At 34.9% G+C, this 9,338-nt stretch overlaps 1 non-coding gene across 1 annotated transcript; it reads right to left on the reverse strand.

Moving 5' to 3' along the window:
- Positions 1 to 5,724: 5,724 nt before the first annotated feature.
- Smp_tRNA_02025_Pseudo_TTG.1.1 lies at positions 5,725 to 5,791 on the reverse strand. Its single transcript has one exon. It is a non-coding gene (tRNA).
- Between the last annotated feature and the right edge of the window lie 3,547 nt (positions 5,792 to 9,338).

Below are 9,338 nucleotides of genomic sequence, written 5' to 3' on the forward strand. Positions count from 1 at the left end.
CGGAACGTTGGATTTACTTCAAATTCATTCGCTGAGATTTTTACAAATATATTATTCTTATTTAATACCTCTCCTTATGCTTATCTTCATATATATGTAAGTTGTTAAACATAGTAAGGTTTGACTCAATAGTTAACAATATATTCTATGTTTTTGGTGAAGTATAGACCTCCCTCAAGGGACAAGAATATCTTAATGTTAGGTGTAAGAATTGGTTACCTTAACCTCCGTCATTGTTTTCATATGATTCCAATAGGAAGTGGTAGATTTAGAAGATATGGTATGATATCTATGCTCAAGTGTGTTGTTACGTCAGAGAATAAGAATACCTTGGAAAACGGAGGTGTTTGGTAAGATAAATATCTGACAAACGGTTTTTTGTATGCAGTTGTTCACCAGTAGGAAAACTCTAACATTCAAATCAGTAAAATCAGTGTACACAATGAAAGTTTATCCCTGTTTATTAATATCCAAGAATTATGTATTTAACCGAATAATCTAAACTAATTCAGATTACAGGAACACAGGAATAAAATAATTAAATATTCCTTAAGTGTAATAACATGTTTATTGTGATTATGTTGTGTTTGGAAACACCCTAAAAGAACTGAACATCTAGATTTTCCCAGTATGATATATAACTTCCAACTTGAAATTCCTGAATATCTTGAACTGAATCACCTATGTGGTAGCTGAGTGTTAACCCTATAAAAATCCTTCCAATTAATTTATAACTGTCAGTTAACTGAAGATTGGAGGTGTTCACAAATATAGAATCTGATACAGTTTTCCCCAAGTACTATTGATTGATCATTGTGTCATTTAGCAAATTGATTATAACTGGACATCCATTCAGTTTTCATGATGGTTAGGTGTTTGCAGTGAGAGCTAAAGGTCATGAGTTTGATTGCTGGTGGGTTCGCGTTTGCTCTTTTCCAATGAGCTTCACATTAAGAAAAAAGCAAATGTCTTGTACTCTTACGTTTTCAATGGTAATTCAATGCTTCCTTTATCAACACTTGAACTATAAACCATTACATGTGATTTAATTATACGTTTTTGGCTGATTAGATTTGATAATAAAAAAAAAGAATTAGCGACGAGAATATAATTTATGAACGAACCAATCAGATTTACGATCATAGGTCTTGAATTTTGGCGCGAAATTAATTCATTCATTTGGATAAAGATAGTTTTGGCATAATAGCTGATTTCAGTTCGTAATGAAAACCTTATGTCTAATTCCTAACCCTAACTATCAACTGTAAATATTAATCCTAATTCTTCAAACTGGTTTATAACCCTCATTTAGCCGTAGTATGTGGGTGGACATTCTCAAGGTCTTTTAAGCGTCGCTCAAAAGTCATCCATAAATTATAGTCTCAGCGAATTAGCGAGACTAGATGAATATTTGAAAATGTTTTATCAAGACTAATAAAGTTGTAACTGAGAATTATAAAAAATAAATGTACACTTATTAATAATTTTAATAAGGTCAGAACGTGACTTAAAATGAGGGAACGAATTAGAAAATCAGGATACGTAACTGGATTTCACTGTTAGACACTATCAAGTTACTGAATATTGTTACGAAAGAATAATGATTTACATTACTCAATTAAAAAGGTGTCAACAGTGGAAATCTACGATGTTTATTTGTATGTGAAAAAAGTGGTTTGTATTGTTAAGTCGTTAACTTAGATAACTTTATATATTTACACAGATCTCGACTTTAACATCAGTTGTTATCCGGTGTGTAAATACTGTGACAAATTTCCTTTGACAACTGATTGATCACAGGAAATCAACAAATGTCATGTTTTTCTTCTTTTTTAGTTATTTAGAAATAGCGCGAAATCTTAACCGGGAGACTTCTGATGACTATCTTCAACTAGTTAGTATCACAACGTAATGGATATGATGATTATTCATCTAAACTTGTGAACATACTGCATTCTGATCGTCAAAGTTCTATTAAAAATAAAGGATTGACGAACATACCTATGGTTGCTATGTAGTGACTAATCAATATAAACACTTTAGCTTAACAATATATCTGTTAATGCCAGAATAGCTTAGTGTTATGGTCACAGATCATGAAGTTGAGTGGGTTAGAGTTTGAACGTAGTCGAGAAAGTCATTCCTTAAGGGGTGATTGATGTGAACTAGCATAAAACACAAGTCTAAAGTTGCCTGATGTTTCTTTCTAGCCTACATTAAAAATTTTTTCCTACAGATTTAATGTAAGAAAATCGTTTATTGTATTTAATATTGACAATGAATATGTGGGAGAGTTTCTTTTGATAGTTTACATTCATCAATCATGTTTGTCAGTCATGAAATACAATCAAAAGTACTCAAGAAAAGCTTACGACACGAAATGAATCTAAATACCGTTGTATTAACATTACGTTTGAACAATAAGAATTGTGTTAATCGGCTATTTATAGAAACGTTTTATGTTCCATACCTAATGGAATTTGTTCTTTTGATCTTTTGTGCCGTTAAATCCTACTTATATACAGTCAAGTTAGCTGTCAGTCTAATAGAAAAGAGACGTTTGTGACAAAACATCTGGTTTCCTTTAATTCTGATTTAAGGTTTCAGTGTGCAAGAATATGCTGAATAGAAAATCAGTTACTATATTCATTAATAGTTGTGTATGCAGGTTTCGAACGATAATCCAATGACCAGTTTTACTATATATCAGTTTAAACTTATCTTTTATGATCACAGACAAGATGACTGTCATCTTTGACTAGTCGTTCGTAACTATCGATTGTTATTTTGAATATGCATCAATACATATATTATTCAGGATTTCGGAAAAACATTGTTTTACGGATTATCACTAGAAAAATGTGATTTTAAATGTCAATATGTATAGTTTTTTTGTTCTACCATGTACCTTTTATCCTCTCTGCTAACTAAACCTAAATCATTATAAAAAATTGGCAAACATGTAGCCTAGTGAAAACAAAGATCATGTCAGTTGAAATCTTGATGCTAAGTGTGTTGTTGTTACATTTATTTGTTTGTATAATAATCTCAATTTGGTGTAGGAAGCCAAACGAAATATTTTATTTTCAAACATTATTTCTTTGTTTTTGTTGGAATGTATTATATCTCGAACTTGGATTCATAGTATATGGCGTAATACTTAAGCACTCAAATGCTAAAACCCTCCAAAGTCGCAAAATGAGAGAAGACAGAAGACTAATAAGTAGGAATGTTATTGCCGAAACAGTGTCAAATATAGTACAAAAATCTCATGTATTTATAGTTTTTGGCTGAAAGTAAATCATTATTTCGGATAGCCAATAGGCACATAGGGGGTCCTTCTTATTCAACCAATAGGAGAGCCACACGTCGACATTCTAGAATGTTCCTCTAGCGGTGATTGGATGGAAAGTCTTCGTCTCTTTCTGGGCTTCTTGAGGCTTCCTTGAGTGTGCCAACAAGCCATCCTTACACAATGATATTAGTATTAGTAGTAGTACTGGGAGGAGGAGGAGGATTTGGAGGATTTGGAATATTTGTGGGTGTTGGAAAGGGAGAGCAGTAAGAGTGATAATAGTGGGAGAAACAATAAGAGTAGCAGTGATATTAGGATTGTGAGGAGTATGAGGAAGTGTAAGTAGAGGATAGGAAAAGGAAGAAGAACGATAGGGAGAAGAGATTGGATGGCGATAATCACAACAGTCCAGTATTCGGATGGCAGACAGACCGACACTCCGACAGATCGAGAACCGAATTGGCACACACACGTGCACACACACACAGACACACTGACAGACCGACAATCGGAGGTGCAGACAGACAGGTGGTCGTGGATCGACAGATACGGTTAAACAGTGTGACGTGCACCCTGTAGTAACTGTGTTCGAGTTGTGAGGTAAACTTTGTTACTGTAATGCAGCAATGTTTAGCTAACGAGTCTAAGACTTTCCCTGTAGATTCCACTATTAGCCATTATTCAAATTGTGATCATATAAGTTGTAATTGTTTTGTTCAATGAAATCTACTTTCTATTAACTGAAAGTTATTTCCGTTATTTTTTGATTTATCAACAAGAACTGATGTCTAAATATGTTTATGCAAAATACAAATCCATAATTCAATTTACAGAATATTTCAAATGCCGAAATTTATTTTATCTTCACTTAAGTAAATTCCATTTGATGAAAATGTTAGACAGAATTGATCAGTTACTAAAAGACAAAATGAATAAACATTTCAGTAAGTCAATTATCATAAGGTTTTTTTTTGCTTCGACTTTTGTATGAACAATGATAATAGTAAATTGTTTCCAACGAAGAAGCATCATGACATTTCTTTATATCTGTTGTTTACAAAATTCATGAGTGAATAACTGGTTTCCAAGCAATGAAGTTATTATTTTTTTCAAATGTGAAATAGACCTACATTCATCTGATATTTTTCATTTTCTCTTCAGTATCATTATCGTATTTTGTCTATCTGTGGTTTATTGATATGCAAAAGTTATGTTATCGTTAATGACAAGTAAAGTCTTTTTTTTTAATCATTTTTCTGGTTAGCGTTTTTTTTAGCGAGTTCGTTTTCTACGAGATGGGGTTGCTAACCTCATGCCCAATCCTCCTCCTTTATCCGGGCTTGGGACCGGTAGTAGCCCCCGGAGGAGCTACAGGCGGAGTTGACATGTAAACTCAACCATAATATATTCAATATTGAACGACACAATCAAGGAAGGAAGGGAAGAGATTAAAATAATCTTACTAGGATTGAAATGCTTTTTATGTTGTAAAAGTTTTCAAGATGTTAAAAATATTTCACTGCTAATGAATTCATCATATTTCTGCTGTTAATGGAATGAACTTGATTTTTTCTCCGGAAAAATATTCATGCTAGATGTTTGAAATATATTTTTCCTTACATTTTGATTTGGAAAATATACTCTCCTAAATGATAATTAGGTCATGTTAATTTTAAACCCCTTAAACTCATGCTCATGATTTTTGTATCTGTGTAATTAGTTGTGTTTTTTTCTATCCTTTAAAACATTATTCTGGTCACTGATGATGATAATGTTACTGGGATTAACTTTATTGAAAGAACTATTATTATTGTTACAGAAAACATTAGTTTCATAAATAACTGTTAGTTTCAATTAAAGTAAAAAGATGTATAATACTATAAACATTATAAGTAGTAAGGTGACATTTTTTGGATACAATTATCATTACTGTAAAATGTGACAAATTTTAGGTTGTCTAACTATTATCGGTATTAAAATAAAGTAGTTCAACCGAACTAAAATATCGTACAAAAAAAAATTTTGAATGTTTCATCTATTTTTTGAACTTTTAACTATTTGTCCTTCATTGAAAGAAAACAACAAAAAAAAAACAATTTTATATTTCTAATAATTCATGAATAGTTTCATAAGAGGTAATCAATAGAAAAGAAGTTACTTAGAAATCAAATGAAAACTAATGATCAATCACAACATTACATAAGTGGTAATTGAGGTAACCAGTTAGAAACTAGTTATTATTGATTATTGATTATTTATGCAAAATAGTTTCGTTGTTCAAAAGTTGAAATTGATGATTGATGTTTAAGCTGTATACTGATCTTTGTAAACAAAAATGTATAATGGCTAGAAGTGGAATCCAGCTTGACGAGCGTTTCATCCTATTTGGGACTCGTCAGTTGGATGTACCTGCATCTCAGAGTTCATGTTCACTCTGGGACTCGAACCTAGTACCTTTCGCTTCAAACGCCATCACGTTATCCACTCGGCCACTGAGTCCTGAGTTATGACGCCTCAGGATGAAATCTGAGATTCTTAGGAAATCGTGAGACCGATGTCTCTTTTAAGAACCACAGCAACAATTTTTATGGATACACAGAATGATCAGACAATGTGGGAGACCTGAAGGATCAATCAGATAACAACGGAAATGAGGAGATACAAACTGGCAGTACTCGGAATCAGCGAAACCCATTGGATACAAGCTGAACATCAAAGGTTAGATACGGGAGAGATGCTGCTGTACTCCGGTCACGTAGAGCAAAATGCTTCAAACACTCAGCGAGTTGCTCTGATGCCGTCTAAAGAAGCATGAAGTGAACTTATAGGATGGAAGCATCATAAATCCAGGGTCATCAAAGTACCATTCAAAACAAAGAATGAGGTGATCACAATGAATGTTATCCAATGTTATGCACCCACCAATGATAGTAACAACGAAGATAAAGATCTGTTCTACTCGAGGCTACAATCAATCATAGCTAAGTGCTCAAGAAAGGACCTCACCATCCTGATGGGAGATCTAAATACTAAAGTCGGAGTAGATAACACAGGTTATGAAGATATAATTGAACGACATGCACTGGGAGAGAGAAATGACAATGGGGAGAGATTTGGAAATCTATGTGCATCCAACAAATTGGTTATAGGCGGTTCAGTATTTCCACATAAACACATACACGGATCTCACCGGGTCACACCACAGAGAACCAGATAGATCATATTTACATCAATACAAAATTCACAAGGTCAATGGGAGATGTGAGAACCAGGAGAGGAGCTAATATACCTTCAGATGACCACCAACTGGTGGTTGCCAAGATGAAACTCAAGCCAAAGAACCATTAAATAACTGAGGAAACAGCATTACAAAAGTTTGATACAGCCTTTCTTTGAGATATTAACAAACTCAACCAATTCAAGATAACTCTCGACACAGGTCCCAAGCCTTACGAGATCAACTGAAAGAAGAAGAAACTATGATGGATTGTAATTGGAAAGGGATCAAGCGAGCATTAACCTCAGCAGAGAAAATCAAGGCACAGGCTGAATGCACACATGCGAACAAGCGATTGAAGAGGAGCATTAGAGCTGACACGCAGAAAAATGTTGAAGATCTAACAACGATGGTCTGGAAAGAAGGATACTTCATCAAGATACCAAAGATAGGAGGTCTGTGCAAATGTGAGAACTACAAGGGTATCACACTAATGTCAGTACAAGGAAATGTCTTCAACAGATTGTTGCTGAACTGGACGAAAGACTCAGTGGATGCTGAAATTCTAGAACAAAATGCTGGGTACCGTAAGGATCGGTCGTGCACAGGCTAAATTGCCACACTATGGATCATCGTGGAACGCGTCACTATACGTCAACTTCTTTGACTATGAGGAAGCATTGCACAGTAAAGATAGTAGGACATCGTGGAAACGTCTCCGACAATATGCGTTCCTGAGAAGACTGTCTATATCATCCGGAATTCATACGACCGACTACAGTGAAAAGTGGTGTATGGAGGACAACTGAAAGATGCATTCTAAGTAAGAATCGGAGTCAGATAAGGCTACTTACTCTACCCCTTCCCCTTTCTTCTGGTGGACGACTGCATTATGAAGATCTACACAATGTACATCTCAGAATCAATTACAAGATTTGGTCTTGGAAAATAACTTGGCTCTTCTATACACATCAACAAATGTAGATGAAAGGAACAAGTGTAACAGCGGACTCTGCATCAGTAGGCTTCAACATACAAAACGGGAAAAGCAAGATACTCAAGTAAAACCCTGAGAACACCAACTCAATCACATTTGATGGAGAAGCTCTGGAAGATGTGGAATCTTCTACGTACCTGAACAGAGTCATCTATGAATGTGGAGGACCTGATGTAGACGTGAAGTTGAGGATTGGCGAAGCAAATGCCGCATTCCTTCAATTGAAAAACATATGGAACTCAAAACAACCGTCTGTCTACCAATATTAAAGTCAGAATCTTCAATATGAACGTCAAGACATTTATATTGTATGGAGCTGAAACTTGGAGAACTACTACAACTATAAACGATTGTCTATGCAAGATACTCCAGATCTGTTGGCCGGATAACACCAGCAACAACGTACTACTATGGGAGAGTGGAAACTAGCTTCCAGTTGAATAGGAAATCAGGAAACAACGTTTGAAGTGGATAGGACATACATTGAGGAAATCATGAAGCAGCATTACGAAGCAATCGCTTACTTGTAATCCTGAAGAGAAACCGAGAAGAGGAAGACCAAAGAGCACATTACGTTGGAAATAAGAAGCAGACATGAAGAGGATGAATAGTAAGTGTGAAGAAATGAAAAGGATTGGATGGAGAGTGTTGCTGTGCTGCTTATTCTCCTCCATGAACAAATGACTTGGCTACAATTTATATTTACTGTTAAATAGTCGAAAATGCATATTTCAGTTCTCATCCAGTATGTCATCCACACAAATGATGTTTCTATACCAAAATAACTACTTACATACCTACATAAAAATTACTCCAAAACACATAATTAAGTCACACCCAATGTTTTATGTAAGCTGTACTTTATACTATTTGTATAATTTAAATATCTACGTAAAGAGAAAAATTTGTCTGTTGAGAAATAATTTTCAATACACTAAACTTCTTTCGTCAGTTTGTTATTTTGACCATACATACTTTATACTATAACATAGATCCTATTCCGGAAGTTAGTACTCATAAAAAGACATAAATTTATAGCCTATCAGTAACAATAACAATTTCACCCTGATAATGTTGATACATTCTAACTTTCTAGACTTTCATTGGATATACTACATCTCAATCTTATTTGAAATGACATAGCAAAAAAAGGAATGAAGAGATTTCAATGAAGAAAATTTCCTGTTTTCTCTATTTGTATCTATGAGTAACCTTTTACAAGTTTTAATTTTTAACAGAATTATCAATGTGTCAAGCGTTTTCAACTGGATTATGTAGAGGAATGTTACCAAGGTTTCTTTGCTCAAAACACCAACATTATTTTTTAATGACTTGATTAATTCCCTTTCTTTGTTTGAATTCATCATTTGAATAGAGTATTCAATTAGGTGCATCTAAGTTAAAGCGCTACGATTTCTTGTTAATTACTTGTCGCCCGCAAATGCCCTGATACGGACGAGAGTGGTGAGAGTCCGCTCTCCCCCTCGAATTGCTCTCACATGGCCACGCGTATAAAGCCTCTGACAGGGAAGTCCTACTCACTGCCTTCTCGTGGCACCAGTGTTGTTTACGAAATTGTGAGGACGAAAAGGGAATGTCCGGCGATGTGTATGAACCAATCGTTGGTCACCGACCACCATGAGACTGCATCTCCTCACAATGCTCCACTGCTTTGTGGATCAGACCTTCAGGTCAAAGGCTCCGGGTGTGGCCCCTTAAGAAAACCACCTGCTTCAGTTTGGGCACCTGTGCAGTATCATAGCCCTCACACAAATCAAATGAGATTTGTGCAGCGCATGTGTATCTGGTGCCCCTTTTTACCAATATTT

The sequence above is a fragment of the Schistosoma mansoni genome, chromosome 5 (assembly GCF_000237925.1).
Source record: "Schistosoma mansoni strain Puerto Rico chromosome 5, complete genome".
Lineage (NCBI taxonomy): Eukaryota > Metazoa > Platyhelminthes > Trematoda > Strigeidida > Schistosomatidae > Schistosoma > Schistosoma mansoni.